The sequence below is a fragment of the Coptis chinensis genome, chromosome 3 (genome assembly GCF_015680905.1).
Source record: "Coptis chinensis isolate HL-2020 chromosome 3, ASM1568090v1, whole genome shotgun sequence".
Lineage (NCBI taxonomy): Eukaryota > Viridiplantae > Streptophyta > Magnoliopsida > Ranunculales > Ranunculaceae > Coptis > Coptis chinensis.
In genome coordinates, this window is record NC_141458.1 from 41,677,381 (window position 1) to 41,693,405 (window position 16,025).

Consider the following 16,025-nt stretch of genomic DNA (forward strand, 5'->3'; position numbering starts at 1 on the left):
TACCATACATTATGCAATGTACTTAATCATAAGATCATCTACTACTAATGTAGCATGAGCTAACGGAGTAGCAGTAGAGGGCCAAATAAAAAATTGGAGTTACACTATATGTGCATCTGATAGTGAACAAAACTAAGCATATGAAGTTGTGCATATGATACTATGAAGTTGGTTTTGAGTTTCTTTGTTCCTCTAATATTGAACAAAACATATGCCTAGCAAATGAAAATTATGCTAAGTTCTCCCACCATCATCTATATGTACAGATGCATCTTGTATCCCCTGTTTTAATATTATAAGCAAAGAGGTGAAGATATACACCAAGACTCTAAGAGCCAAGGCATTTGAAGGATGTGAATTAATGGCATCATATAGGAGGTTCAAACCGCACCTCCTCATGGTACTGGCTCAAATGGTATATACATTTCTATACTTCATTACTGAGGCCTCCTTCAACCATGGAATGAATCATCATGTCTACATAACCTATCGACATATCCTTTCTGGTTTAGTGATGCTTCCTTTTGCCTATTTCCTTGAAAGGTACACTAACATTGTTATTAAAACATGTGTAGATAATTTTACTGAATTTCCTATGCTTTACATATGGACGAATACTTTAGTACTGTAAGAATGTTGCAAATATTTTCAGCATCTAGTATAGTCTCCAATGGATTGATTCAGTTCTTACGAAATGATCAAATTGAAAAAATAACTGATTCCTTCTCGAATTGTTAATTCTTGTTAGTATCTAACAATTTCAGTTTGGTGAAGCTTACCCGCTGGCTTGCGATCTTTTATCCTTCCCCTTGAAAAAGTTAAGGCCAAAGTCGACATTAGCATTGTTTGCAGAGATATTTGTTCTTTCTCTCCTTGGGTGAGGATGCGTTAATTAAACTTGTATGAAATAAGAAAAGCTAGATATATAAAGTGTCAAGTTTGAAACTTACTAACAGGTGTTTCATTGTATTCGCAGGGTTAGCGTGACTCTGAACATGTACTTCGCAAGCTTGATGTAAAGGGGTGTTTTGGGTTTCTTGTTGGGACCGGGTTCGCTTATGAGCGAACTGCCTACGTATCCTCTTGTTGGTTTTCTCTTTTCCTTTCTTTCTTTTCTTTCTTCCTTTCTTCTTGGGGAGAGAGGAATCAGGCCCCGACGTAGTTCAATCAGGTGGTATTTATAGGCTTAGGGAAATGTCCATCTAGTAGACACGTGTGTCTATGGTACACGTGTAAGGTGGAGATCGTGAATGAGTGTTGAGCTGGTTATATTATAAGTCCTGTGCTGATTGGGTGTTGGCGAGGTTACCCCTATTTCCCGGGGATGGGTAATGATTACCCCTGATGGTGATCATTACACGAGGCATTCTGCCATGTGCTCGTACCGAAATATCTTTGTCCTCCTTTCTCGTAGGTCGTTCTTGGAGGTCGCGGCATTGAGTTCGCTGTACCGGGGTGTTCTTGAGGGAGCTGCTCACAGTTCGGTCTTGAGGGTCGATGTCCTGAGTTCGCTTACGTTGCACGCGTGCATGATAAGATATCGCTCCCCTACACAGCCCCCTCTCAGTATAGTGTTTATGCCACAAGAAACGTTATGCTGAGAGAAAGAATGTGTGGAACGTGAGCGAGCTGTGGTGGACGACTCGACCAGGACGACATGACTTTCGAATTCACGCATGCTGATGCTTTGGCGGGAAAGGGAAGTTATGTCGTAACATGCACGTGACAGAATCGTAGTAGTTGAGAGAGAAACGTGTCGCCGCATTATTCGGAACTGCTGAAAAGACAGTACCTTGGAACACGTGTGCGGGCTATAGCCTAGGCTGTAATCATAACTTCTTGGTAACTGAACAGGCGGTTTATACAAAATCAAATTTGGGACATCGAAAAGGCATTGCGTGTTTTCTTCTTCCACAAAAACGCAAGCTAGGGTTCCTCAGGTGAGTGCTTCTGCTGCTGTTATCTTTCCATTTTCAATTTGCTTTCCTCTCTGTCAGTGCGTTTTGCTAAATAGGTAGGTCATCATAAGGGTATAGGGTTTCAGCTTGAGTAATTGATAGGAAAAAACTTGCCATAATGTCTGATTCTGATGACACTCGATCGGAGGAGGTCCGAGAGATATCCTTGAGTTGTGGAGAGTACGAGGATGAAGAAGCAGTGAGTGTTGGCGTGGAGGTTGATTTGGAAGAAGAGGATAGGATAGGTGAGGGTAATGCCCGATCTAGGTCAGGAGGTGACGTAGCCAGTACGTCAGGTCGAGGGGATATGTCGTCATCAAGCGATGTGCCCCTTAGAAGTGTAAACCGTCGTCTTTGCTAACTTCGTTCCCGAACGAGGGCGACATATGGGATTAATGTCCCTGACCTGGAAATATACGAACCACGATTGAGTGAAAATGTTCGTAGTGAGGAGTACAACCCGCCGAATGGTGGAATAATAATCTGTGAGGGCCAGCTGAGAGCGCATATGCACATACCGTTCTCGAAACTGGTATGCGACTTCTTGGCGCTTTGTTGGAAGTCTCCCTGTCAGTTCGTGGGTAACACCTGGTGATTATTTAAGGTGTTCGACCTGCTGAATGCGAGTGGGGAATATGACATAAGGGTATCTGACATAGTGGAACACTATGTGGTACGGCGATCGGGGAACATGAACTTTAGCTTGCAAACCATGACGACGCGTTCTGCTGTGATCGATGGAGTAAGCAATGAGGCCTGGACTAAGAGGCCGTTGTTGCTAGTTGGCAACTACTGTGTGAACGGGTGTATACTGCAAACTAGGATTTGTAACATATCCGGTGGGTAGGACATTTTTCTGTTGTTCCTTGTCAGAACGTTTGATAGTTATTCTAACAGGTCCTTGTTTTACTTTGACTGCAGAGTTTTCCGTGAAGAAGCGAACCGATCGTGGGGGAAATAGAGGTTTAGCGGTTGACTTCGAAGAAGAGAAGCAAGCGAAAGCTGCTGAAGTTGCACACTTTTGTGGAAAAGGTGGACCTGCGATCCGGGAAAAAAGGAAGGCGCAAAAAGACCGAGCTCGAGGTCAAATAAGGGAAGAGCTGATGGAGGCGCGAACGAGTGACTTAGTAACGCGAGAAGAGAGGCAACGGGCGCATGGCGGTGCGAGGCGACCTGCTAGAGGTGGTACCTCCGGGGCGGGAGGATCGAGCTTCCGCCCTGAAGGAGGTTCGATCGATGCCCCTGTGGAGTTGGAAACGGTGGTTTTCAATCCTCGAGCGAAAGGAGCAGGAGGAGAAGAGGAGAAGAGGCGCGACCGAACAAAGCAAGACGCCCGAACTACGAAAGTAGCGCGGCACGCTCTTGGAGAGAGCTCTAGCGCCGTGGGCGGTTCTGATGGTGGCCCAACTGGGGCTATGGTTTCTCGCCGGAGTGGAGCACGACCTGAGCAGGTCATGGACTTGGCCACTTTCGGGGCCGGGTCTAGTGCGCCCCGACGGAGGCGTGAATCCATCAATAGGCGAAGCTCCAAGCTCCACGTAAGCAAAAGTGGAAAAAAGCTGTTATGGTGGATCGACGACTTAGAGGGCAGTTCGTGTTCTGGATGAGAATGGGGCGAACGAACCGTGAAGCGAAGTGAATTGTAACCGGTCGATCGAAAGATATCGGGTTGCCTTCTAGAACAGATAGCTCTGGATGGCAATCGCAGGGAGCTGGATGATAAAGGGCTGGCCGATAATCTGAGGCGAATGGAAATTGCCCAATGTTTGGTATGCGTATCTATCTTTGTTTGATGTAACTGTCTTCGTATAGACGCTATTGTGTTTGTGGCTATTAACCATACGTGTGTATTTGCAGCTGGTAAGTGGGTTTCAAAAATTGAAGGAGATTGCCCAGTTCGCGGAGGCGGATAGAGAGACGGTGGTGAAGCTGTCTGATGAGCTGAAGAACATCCAGGAGGCCTCAAAGATGGAACGCGAGGAACTGGAAGGTCTGAAGAAAGCTCATCAAGAGCTGAGTCTGGCCAAGATGTTGAAAGACACGGAAGCTGAAAAGCTGAGGCAAAAACTACAGGGAGCTGAAGAGAACGTCCTGGCAGCGACTGTGGAGATTGGTAGGTTGAACGATTATGCCTTACACTGCAAGAAGGTTGCTCAGGACGCTACCAAAGCCTATGATGTTCTGGATGCAGATTTCGTTGAACTGGAGGCAGATTACAACGCTTTGAAGATAGATCATGCACGCTGCACGTCTTACCTCGGGGTAGAACGGGTGCCAGGAGGAATTAATAGTGCTCCTGTTGCTTCAGAGGTCTTGCCCGCGACTGCGATATCACAAACTGATGCTACCGTGGTAATGCGATGAGTTTAGAATTTGGATGGAGTATCTGTGATGGTGACTGGTACGGATGCTTTGAGATTGATGAATCGCCTCAGCCAGGAGAACTAATTATGGAGCCCGGAGGTGGCGATTTGTAATTTTGTTATTTAGTACTGTCAGCTTATAAGCTTTGATACAATAGAGCTGGTCTCCTGGGGTAACCTGGGCAGTTCGTCTTGTTACCTGTATGCTTAAGTACGAAGAACGACCTGGTGCTCCGTTAAATCTTTGGGGTACTACTCGGTGATAACGAAGGTTATTTAGTCGGGTTGGATTTCCTGAGTAATCTCAGCAACCCGGTTAACGTATTATTTTGCTATCTTGCTAATATAGATCGGTGTTTGTGCGTATGCCATGATTGTTGCTTATTTCTTTATTATTGCTTGCTCAACTATAATTGTGTGTGGTGACGGTGCGTGTGGCGAAGAATGGTAGGTATGTTGTAATGACAACTTCTCGGCGTCTGGCGGAGATGTTTGCATGAGCGTGTTGTTGTGAAATTATCTGCAGCTCTGAGGTGGTGCTCGTAACGAGGCGACCAGATCGCTGGCTGCAGTTCTGTGAGGCAAGTCGAAACGTTTAGGTGTTGATTCGCCTAACATGTAGTGTTTCCACGCGTGCCTGACACGTGGAGGGATACGAGCGGTTCAAGGAACGTAATGATGGCAGGCAAATGGCGTTTGGCGTCTCAAGGTAATTAAGAGGCGCTTAGGAAAAGACGTTTCCTTTTGAATAAAAACGGCTTATCATATACCAAGACAAGTATTTGCTTGCCTTCTTCCCAAAGCTTCAGTCTGCCTACTTGCTCTACGATTTCTTTGTGCCTCTCCGCCATTCTTTGCTTATCCGGTATGTTTATTCTCTGGCTGGGAGACTTCTTTTCGTTGATAAAAGGTTAGTGTAAAACTATAGCTCGTGTGATGATGCGTTTGTGGTCTAGGTTTTATCATGGCGAGATGTCATCCGTATGCAAGGGGAAGGAACGACCGACGAGGGAAACTTCTCCGGCCGATAATGGAAAATATGGAGTTTGAGCCTCCGCGTGCATGACGATCATGGGAAGAGGAAAGCGAGGCTGCGAAGAAGCGAAGAGTCACAAAGCGTCCTAGGAGGGGCGGGCGTCCGTCGTCGGCATTATTGTCTTTAGGTCGCCACGGCGGTAGGCTTACGACATCGATCGTCATCTTCTGCGAGTGTAGCGACTGGCCGAGTCGTCAGGTCGCGCTGGTGAGAGGTCGTCCCCGCGCTGTGGTGATGTGGGGAGTGAATTCTACTACATGGGGAGGACTGGGAAGAAGCGTATGGTGAAACGCCAGATCGGTTGTAGCTTCCACTTTCGGCCCATAGCGACTAGTGTCCCCGGGCGGGATCGTCTTGGATGGTGACAAGGCAGGAGGTGAAGGATGAGGACATGGACACGCTATTGGGGACGATGGATATGGCCGCTTGTTTGGTAAACTCGAGACACACTAAGTTGTTATGTCAGTTACTAAAAGGCAAACCCGATTCTTTAACTTGCTTCATGCAGTTTTTGAGGATATGACAAGCTGAAAGATGTTGTACAAAACGCGGAGATGGATGGCAACCCTCACGTCGAGCTAGGATGTATGCGAGCTGCGTGGGGGGCAGACAAGAGAAAACTGGAAGTGATGACTACCAAGTACCAGAACGCTACGGCTGAGAATGCTGCGTTAGTGACGGACGTGACGGAGTTAGAAAGGGAACTAGCTGTGGTGACTGCTTATGCTAAGAAGTGCCAGAAGGTGGCGCGCAAAGCGAAGAGGGCGTATACTGAAGCCTGTATCGCCTACGCCGCTCTGGACGAGAAGTACGATGCGCTGAAGAAAGCGAGTGCGAGCGATGAACGAGGGCATGAGATGCGAGTGATGCTGAGGTCGGCTCGGCATACCGCTTCGACTAGCGCAGCACCAGAAGATAAGCATGTCATCAGTGAGAGTTGAGAAGGTGATCTTGATTTGGCTCTGTCAGCCATGATTTGTAAGTTCTGTTTACATTTCCCTCTCTTATACGGGAGTTAACAATAGAGCTGTGTTTTCAGGCTTGCCTGAGCAGTTCGCCTTTTTCTTGCAGAGAACTGGTTTCCACGAAAGTGGCAGTTCGATACTTTTTTTTTTTAATGAGCACCGATCTGGATTTTCTAGGTAACCCCAGCAGATCGGTGGAAGTAGTTGTTGTGGCGAATGATCATATAATGTTATTGGTGATGTTCCGTATGCATGTTTCCGTGTACTTGTGTGTAGCTAGCATTCTGCGTAGGATTCTAGAAACATGCGTTCGGCCGTGTAGTCCAGCCTAGAAATATAGGTCGTCGACGGGACAGGCATTGGAGAGGCGAAATAGCCGGTGTGCTCCAGAGAGCTGTTTGCTCGCGGAGAGCGTTCTCGTTTAGTCGAGCCTAGAAATATAGGTCATCGACGTTACAAAGAGTTGGAGGCGATGTTCTGTAATCCTAGAAATATAGGTCCGCGGCGTTACAAGAGTTGGAGAGGCGATGTATGCTTTCATGCTGAGAGAGCGTTCTCGTGTGGTCGATCCTAGAAATATAGGTCCTCGGCGTTACAAAGAGTTGGAGAGGTAGCTTAGCCCGTGTAAGCTCGAGAGAGTCATATATGCTCGCGGAGAGCATTCTCGTTTGCGACAGCATGTTGTTGGTTGAGGATGGCGGACTAAGTAAACGTGTTGATCATCAATCTTTGTGTAAACCTGTTTAACTTGCCAATCTGATTAAGTAGATTAGATTGTATTAGTCAACACAAGGAACGAATTTTTCATAAATGTAAATAAAAAGGATATACAACATGAATGTCGCTACTGGTAAATTTTTTTTAGTAGATAGGTATTCCAAGGTCGAGGCCACATCTTCCCCTCTTGGGTTCTTATCCAGTATGCTCCATTGCCGACGACGCGTTCCACGATGTAGGGGCCTTCCCATGTGGGACCTAACTTGGAGTCGTCTTGCGTCTTCTTTAGCACCAGGTCGCAAGGTTGAAAAGACCGAGGATGAACTCGCTTGTTGTAGGAGTTCTTCAGAGTTTGCTGATAAGATGCGATTCTGATGGCAGCTAAGTTCCGCTTTTCTTCCAACAGGTCGACTTCTCGTGCTAACACAGAGTCGTTGTGTCCTGACTCGACAAGTTCTGATCGAGTCGTAGTGACTGTTAGCTCGGTGGGAATTACGGCTTCTGTGCCATAACATAAGGAGAATGGTGATTACCGTCTTGGATCGAAATTGGTGCGGTGAGCCCAGAGAATATTCTCCAATTGATTTGGCCATTGGCTCTTATTCTTTTCAATCTTTTTCTTCAAGTTTTCCAAGATTGCTTTGTTATTGGCTTCTGCCTGACCATTACTCTGAGCGTACTGTGGAGTAGAAAATGCGTGAATGATCTTCCACTTGGCTAGAAACTCTTTGACCGTTCTGCCTTTGAACTGGGGCCCATTATCCATTACTAATGTATGTGGTAACCCAAACCTGGTGATGATGTGGGTCCAGATGAAATTTCTGACATGTGACTCTTTGACGTGTGCTAAAGGAATAGCCTCGACCCACTTGGTGAAGTAGTCGGTTGCGGCTAAGACAAAGCGGAAACCCGTACTTTTCTGTGGGATGAATGGTCCCATGATGTCCATGCCCCACATGTGGAATGGCCATGGGCTGGCTATACTGATCAGTTCGCGAGCAGGTTGGATGATATTGTGGCCAAATGTTTGACACTTGACACATTTGAGGACGTATGCTTTAGCATCGATCTGCATACGGGGCAAAAATATCCTTGTGAAATGGCCTTATGGGCTAAAGAGCGACCGCCGGCGTGATTTCCACATTCTCCTTCGTGGATCTCTGCGAAAACTAACTGACCCTGCTCTGGAGTGAGGCATCGCAAGTGTGGGCCACCGGTAGTTTCTGAAACAAATTTGTTATGGAGTAAACAATAACGTCGTGCTTGATAGGGGATCTGCTTAGCCTTGGTGCGCTCCTCAGGGAGCGCGCCGTGTAGGATATAATCGATGATAGGCTGCATCCAAGTTTGACTCAGCTGACTGGCGGAGAGGGGGAATAGGTCGCTTATTGTCAAGGTGTGCTCGACTTGGTGCGCGTCGATCGACTACTTCTATGAGTAGTTGTCTTGGGGCGCAGCTTGGGGTCTGGGTTGCTAGGTAAGCTAAACTGTCCGCATGACGGTTCTCGTCACGCAAGAAATGATGTATGTGTACCTGCTTAAAAGAAGGCAATAATTGATGAACGACCTGAAGATATTTTGAAAGATTACCTTCATGGGTAGTGTACTCTTTTGCAACCTGGCGAACAACCAGCTGCGAGTCGCTAAATACTTGGAGCTCTGTGACACCGAGCTGCAGCGCCATACGAAGTCCCCTGATCAGCGCCTCGTACTCCGCCTCATTGTTGGAAGTGGCAAAGTCGATGCGAACGGACTTTTCCATCATCGTTCCATTGGGTGAAACTAAGACAACCCCGATGCCGCTGCCGCCGGGATTGCTAGAACCATCTACAAAGAGAGACCAGGTGGATTTGATGTGCTCCTTCGAATCTGGGAGGTCGGTCTCTTGTTCCCAATTGGGGTCATCAACAGGGAAATCCGCTAGAAAATCGGCAACGACTGTCCGCCACGGGAAATTCGGTGGTGCAATTCCGGTGGTGTTCGCCGAAGTTCTTCAAAAAACTTCCATTCGAGTAGTTTTGTTTTCTTTGTGGAGAATTTTCTTCAATGGGAGGTCGGTAAGAACTTTGATTTGATGCGCCTGAAAGTAAGGCCTGAACTTCCGTGCCGAATATAACAAAGCAAGTACTGCTCTTTCCAGGAAGGAGTAATTCTTTTCCGCTGTTGTGAGCGTCTTGCTTGTGAAGTAGATCGGTTTTTCTGAATTGTTTTCCTCTTTGAAGAGAACTGAGCTAATTGCAAAATCGGATACTGCCAGATAGAGCCCCAGAGTCTCTCCCTCTACAGGTTTAGCTAAGACGGGGGGCGTGGTGAGGTACGCTTTGAGAGTGGCGAATGCTTGATGGCACTGATCGCTCCATGAGAACTGCTCGCCTTTTTTAAGGAGTTGCAAGAACGGTCTACACTTATCGGATGCCCTTGATATGAATCGGTTGAGTGCAGCGACCATGCCTGACAATTTCTGTATTTGTTTCTTCGTGCGCGGATTGGGCATGTCTAAGAATGCTCGGATCTGGTCTGGATTCGCTTCGATCCCTCGCTGAGACACTTGATACCCTAAAAACTTGCCGGAGGACGCTCCAAAAAGGCATTTCTCTGGATTGAGTTTTATGCCCGTACGGCGTAATCGAGAGAACGCTTGCTCAAGGTAGGCGAGGTGATCACCGACTTTTTTGCTTTTGACAACCATATCATCGATGTAGACCTCCATGGTGTCGCCTAACATGTCTTGGAACATGTCAGTGACCAGGCGTTGATACGTTGCTCCGGCATTTTTCAAGCCGAATGGGAGAACGTTGTAGCAATAGATCCCTTGCTCTGTTATGAAAGAGGTCTTCTCTTGATCCTCCTCTGTGAGTGGGATTTGGTTGTACCCACTGTACGCGTCCATGAAGGAGAGAAGCTCATGACCACAGGTCTGGTCGACAAGTTGGTGGATGCGAGGTAGGGGAAAACTGTCTTTTGGAGTGGCCTGATTTACATTCGTAAAATCGACGCATAGGCGAACGGTTCCGTTCTTTTTGGGTACGGCCACGATGTTAGCGATCCACTCCGGATAGTCTACTTTTCGGATAAAACCGACTTGCTTGAGTTTGTCGACCTCGTCGTTGATGGCTTTTTGAAAACGCAGGGATAGTCGGCGGGGTCGTTGTCGGACTGGTCTAGCATTGGGATTAACATTTAATTTATGGCATGCGACTGCGGGATCTATTCTAGGCACATCGATATACGACCAAGCAAAAACATCTTTATTCATAGATAAGAAATTTACAAGGTGGGTTCTGATGGTGGGGTCGAGGTTAGCCCCTACATATACAAACTTGGGGTCGCCTTGATTGCCAAGATTCATTTTTCTTTTCTCGCATTTGGAGGTTTTGCAACTGATGGCGAAGCACTGCTTGGCGACTCGCTATCGGGGGAGGTCTGAACACTTGGTGGGACGACATGACTGGTCGCTGAGGGTGGAGCGACCTGTTTGGCAACGCTGCCGGAGGTATCCGCGACCTGGGGAGTGGGACCTGGCTGCAAGCACATTGAGGGTGTGGCTGCGGTATCAACCAACCGGGTCTGCTTAACATGAAAGAGGCGATCTCGATACTTTGACTGATGAAGTTACTGTAGTTGGATCAATGCTGGAGGTCTTCGCTGGCGAATGAAGGACTTGGGGAGCAAGTGCGGGCATCTGCATTGGAGAGAAAATCTGCTTGCAAGAGCCCCCAGCGTTCTGCGTGGCAGTTCGTGGCTGGATTTCGGCAACTAAGTCATGTGCCATTGTGTAGCTGGTGGGTTCAGGTGCGGCGGGAGGCAATTCACGAGCGGTCTCATTTGTTGACTTGACCTGGTTACAATGGTACGCTTCAAGTTGATTGCTTCTAAGTTCCATCATTCCTCGAGGTCCTGGGAAACGGAGAACTTGATGCAAAGTTGATGGTACCGCCTGCATCTGATGGATCCAACGTCGTCCGAGTATGGCATTGTATGGCGACCTGCTGTCTAGAACGCAGAACCGTGTATTGCAGGTGATCTTGTCCTCTCTAGAGCCCACCGACACTGGAAGTATAATATCACCAATGGGATCGGCCCTGGAACCATTGAACCCATAAAGGGGGGCGATCGGGTCTACGAGGACAGACTTGGGAAGATTCATCTCTTGCATGGTGTGATAAAACAAGATGTCACAGGAACTGCCGGATCGATCGGGGCCAGCTTTGATTGTCCAGTCGCTAATTTTGACATGGACGACCAATGCATCATTATGAGGAAGGCAGACTTTGCTTAAATCGGCCTCCGTAAAAGTGATATCGCTGCTGCGCGACTGAACCACGCTGGGCGTGCTGCTGCTGTGAAGTGAAATGATAGACTTCTTGGAGCACCCGACCGCGATGTATTTTCTCTCTGGATGAGGTTACGGAATCGTCCGGGAAAGTAATCACGTGAATAGTCCGATCATTGTCCCGATCAGATGAGTGCTGCCGTCGCTCGTGGCGCGAACGATCTCGTGGACGTCCTCTGCTGCGAGGACGACCTTGAAACTCTTGGGAGTGACGGCGAGGTGGAGATCGACTACGGACTCGGCGAGCCATCAGTTTGTGTCTCAAGTCGCCGTCAGGAATGCTAGTGTACTGTTTGATATGGCCGGCTTCCACTAGATCCTGGAGATAGTGTTTAAGCCCCCAGCAAGCATCAGTTTCATGGCATTTTGCGTTGTGAAATGCACAAAATGGCTTGTCAGGCCGATCTACTGGTTGCCTCACTTCGGGCCGGAAGAATGGGGCTCGCTTAATCTTACCCAGAATGTAACTGGGGGAGCGCGTCAGGATAGCGAACTCTCTGCTGTTGTCTGATCGAGTACTGGCTTTTGGTGCAAGCGACCTAGCGCGCTTCTTTGCCCGTGGAGTACGATCTGAAACTGCTGCCACCTCCTGGTTCTCGTCTAAGCCGTGGAGTTTCAAAGTTTCCTGCAACTTGATATACTTGTCCACGCGAGCGTAGAGCTCGGACAGTGTCTCCGGGCGTTCCTTCATCAACGACCTGGAGAGGTCGGTGTTCCGCACTCGGCAAGCATTGGAAAAGGCCAATGTGGCGAAAGATTCTTTCAAGCCGCTTTCCATGCACAACAGCTCGGCCTTGAACCGTCCTAGGAATTCCGCGAATAGTTTAAATCTTCCTTGAATGATAATTGAAACAAAGAATCCAGATCTGCCTTCTTCCGCCTGTTGTGGACGTACTGGCTGGCGAACAAATCAGTAAGCTGTTCGAACGTTTTAATAGAATCAGATTCCAGTGAAAAGAACCAATCAAGAGCGCCATCCTTAAGGCTGGCTGGAAATAATCTGCAGTGGAGATGATCAAACTCGGGTGAGCTGTAAAGTGCCAAACTCTGAATATAGCGAGCCACATCTTTGACCGGAGGCGCGTCTTTGCCGTCATTACATGGGAAAGCGTGGGCTGGATAAAGTCTTGTGGAGAGGGTTTATTGAGGACCTCTACGAACGAATCGGAGATCTTGTGATCGTCTTAAGCATCTTGTGCACAATCTGTGTCGAATCCTTCTTTGCGGCGTTCTGACCAATCCTTTGGGATAACTCGTTAATCTGTTGATTAACGTCGTTGATGTTGTTCTCTGCTCCGTTGCCGACTGGTTGTTGCTGGTAACTATCCACCTGAGCGCGTAAAGTAGCATTTTCTTCCCTGAGCAAGGAAATGCTCTCATTCGTTATTCCCAACTGGTGGGCAAGGTGCTGGACTTGAGCTTCTAGGCTGACCATGCTTCGTGGGCTTGAGAGTTAGGGATGGATGAACTGATTTAAGGTGGTTCTCAAGTAATCGAAACCACAGACGGCGCCAATGTAAAGGGGTGTTTTGGGTTTTTTGTTGGGACCGGGTTCGCTTATGAGCGAACTGCCTACGTATCCTCTTGTTGGTTTTCTCTTTTCCTTTCTTTCTTTTCTTTCTTTCTTTCTTCTTGGGGAGAGAGGAATCAGGCCCCGACGTAGTTCAATCAGGTGGTATTTATAGACTTAGGGAAATGTCCATCTAGTAGACACGTGTGTCTATGGTACACGTGTAAGGTGGAGATCGTGAATGAGTGTTGAGCTGGTTATATTATAAGTCCTGTGCTGATTGGGTGTTGGCGAGGTTACCCCTATTTCCCGGGGATGGGTAATGATTACCCCTGATGGTGATCATTACACGAGGCGTTCTGCCATGTGCTCGTACCGAAATATCTTTGTCCTCCTTTCTCGTAGGTCGCTCTTGGAGGTCGCTGTACCGGGGTGTTCTTGAGGGAGCTGCTCACAGTTCGGTCTTGAGGGTCGATGTCCTGAGTTCGCTTACGTTGCACGCGTGCATGATAAGATATCGCTCCCCTACACTTGAGATACACCTCTCCAAGCTTTATCGCATCAATGGTCAGCACTATCGCTTCCCTAACTTTTATAATCACAGTTGTACTAAGGTAGGTATATTCTAACCATCAAAGAATTGAAACATATAGGTATTGAAAATAATACTTGAAAATAAGTTGTTCAGTGTCACTGACAAAGAGATGGATGCTATTACTAACTGTTAACCAACCGCACCTGGATGAATTTTGTGCAGGATGGAGAATCTTGACATTAGGAACACCCACGGAATGGCAAAAGTTGTTGGAACCATAGTTTCCTTAGCTAGTGCCATGACCATGACACTGTATAAGGGACCTGTAATTAGAAATGTATGGGGTGCTTTAATTCATATCCAAGGAAATAGTACGATTCATGAGAATTGTTTGAAGGGGTCAATCCTCACAGTAGCTAGCTGCATAACATGATCTATATGGTACATCATGCAGGTATTAGCTCCCCTCCACAACCATTTATTATAGCATAGATATAAGAAATAAGGAAACATGTTCTTACATTTATAGAAGTGCAGGCCGAAATGTTCTATTCATATTTTTCCTATTTTTTTGGAAATATCCAAATGATGAATAACCAAATGTTCTCTATATATAGAACGATATATCTACAACTCACATACTGGTGTGAACAATGTAGGCAGTCACATTGAAGAAATATCCAGCTCAACTTTCTCTGACAGCATGGATGAGTTTCGTCGGTGGAGCACAATCAGCAGTCTTCACTGCATTCGTACAACATAAACCAAGTGCATGGAAATTCGGATTTAATATTGACTTTTGGTCTATAATTTACGGTGTAAGTAGCAAGTTTATAGCGTTCATTTACTTGAGTTAGTTGTCTACAATCTGTTAAGATAGATTCTGAAGTTTATCCCTATGACAATGCGTGGCAGGGAATGGTATGCTCTGGTCTGATCATCTTTATTCAACTATGGTGCATAGAAAAAAGAGGCCCAGTATTTGTGACCATGTTCAACCCCCTCTCAACAATATTGGTAGCATTTCTAGCATATTTTGTCCTTGGAGAAAAACTGCACACTGGAAGGTAAATACACGGGCAGTCGTGCATGACACCCTATAAGTAAAACTAAAATTCATGAGACATCATGTACGACTTAATAAACCAATGTACTAATGGTACAACTTCGCTTTTTCAGCATACTTGGAGGGTTTATCGTGATCGTTGGTCTATACATGGTATTATGGGGCAAAGAAGGGGATCAAACACCTCAGGTCAAATCAGATGCAGAGTCCAGTTCTGATTATGAAGAACAGAAAGAAAGCAAGATAAATGGTTGAATATATCTATCAGGAAGAGAGTTACCACTTCAAGAAAAAAAAGGATCCACTAAAAAGCAAATCTATAAAGAAAAAAAGGCCAGATGTGAACAATGCTTATTTTCTGTGTTGAGTTTTTCTATCTTAACATTTTGACAAAGTTCTGAAGAGTAGATCAATGTTTGTTAATCATCCATGCTAAGTTGCTAAGTGACCAATTCTACAAAGATCCTAGCTAAAGATATTTGTAAATTGTGTTTTGCATTGCACTCTTTCTATTTCTTTAGTACACTTGGTTTGTTTTCCCAGCTCCTAAACTTTAAGCCTCTTACTTCACATTAATTGATTTAATCCATCATCTTCAGATTAGTAATAATTAGAGCTTCTAATAAGCATTTATACAGTTATACGAAATGCATGTTATAGATAAATTACCAATTGGTTATAGATAACCATTCTATAACAATTTTGAATGTGTATCTCGAAATTTGTAGGAACGTGTTATAGATTCATAGTTATCAATCATGGGACTCCATGGACAAAAAAAATTAATTGATTTAATCCATCATCTTCAGATTAGTAATAATTAGAGCTTCTAATAAGCATTTATACAGTTATACGAAATGCATGTTATAGATAAATTACCAATTGGTTATAGATAACCATTCTATAACAATTTTGAATGTGTATCTCGAAATTTGTAGGAACGTGTTATAGATTCATAGTTATCAATCATGGGACTCCATGGACAAAAAAAAATAAGTTCGTCTAGATATCGATTTTAGCTGAACGATTAGATGAAAAAATTGTAATTTTCCTAATAATTGTAAAACCATTGAGTATTTGAAATGAACACAGTTAATAGCTAAAGAAGACAAAAGAAGAAGTAGTGGTTCATTAATCAATCAACAACAGAGTTAATATTTAAAGAAGACAAAAGAAGAAGTAGCAGTTCATTAATCAATCAACAACATAATAGAGAAAGGTAAATAGAAAGGGCATGAAATTACTTGATAAAGGCTTCGTCCAAGATAATTTTCTCTTTAGGAGTCCATTCAAATACAAATAGCAAACACAAAGACCATGTATTTGTTGTGACAATACTAAGCTGTTGCATCCACATTTTCACATTCGTAAGCCGATTACTTAAAGTGGAGGAGAACATGTACAAAAATCCTGGAATGAAAATGAAAAGATGTTGAAAATCAACATACTTGTATATAAAACGATAAAGGCAGTAGATACCGTACCACATAGCATTCTACTTCAAAATCATATTAGTCTTTGAATCACTTCACCTGCTGCGAT

General features: G+C 45.6%; 1 pseudogene; it reads left to right on the forward strand.

Annotated features, from left to right (window-relative positions):
• The first annotated feature begins 162 nt into the window (after positions 1-162).
• LOC147509660 (WAT1-related protein At5g07050-like) lies at positions 163-14,918 on the forward strand (annotated as a pseudogene).
• The last annotated feature ends 1,107 nt before the right edge of the window (positions 14,919-16,025 follow it).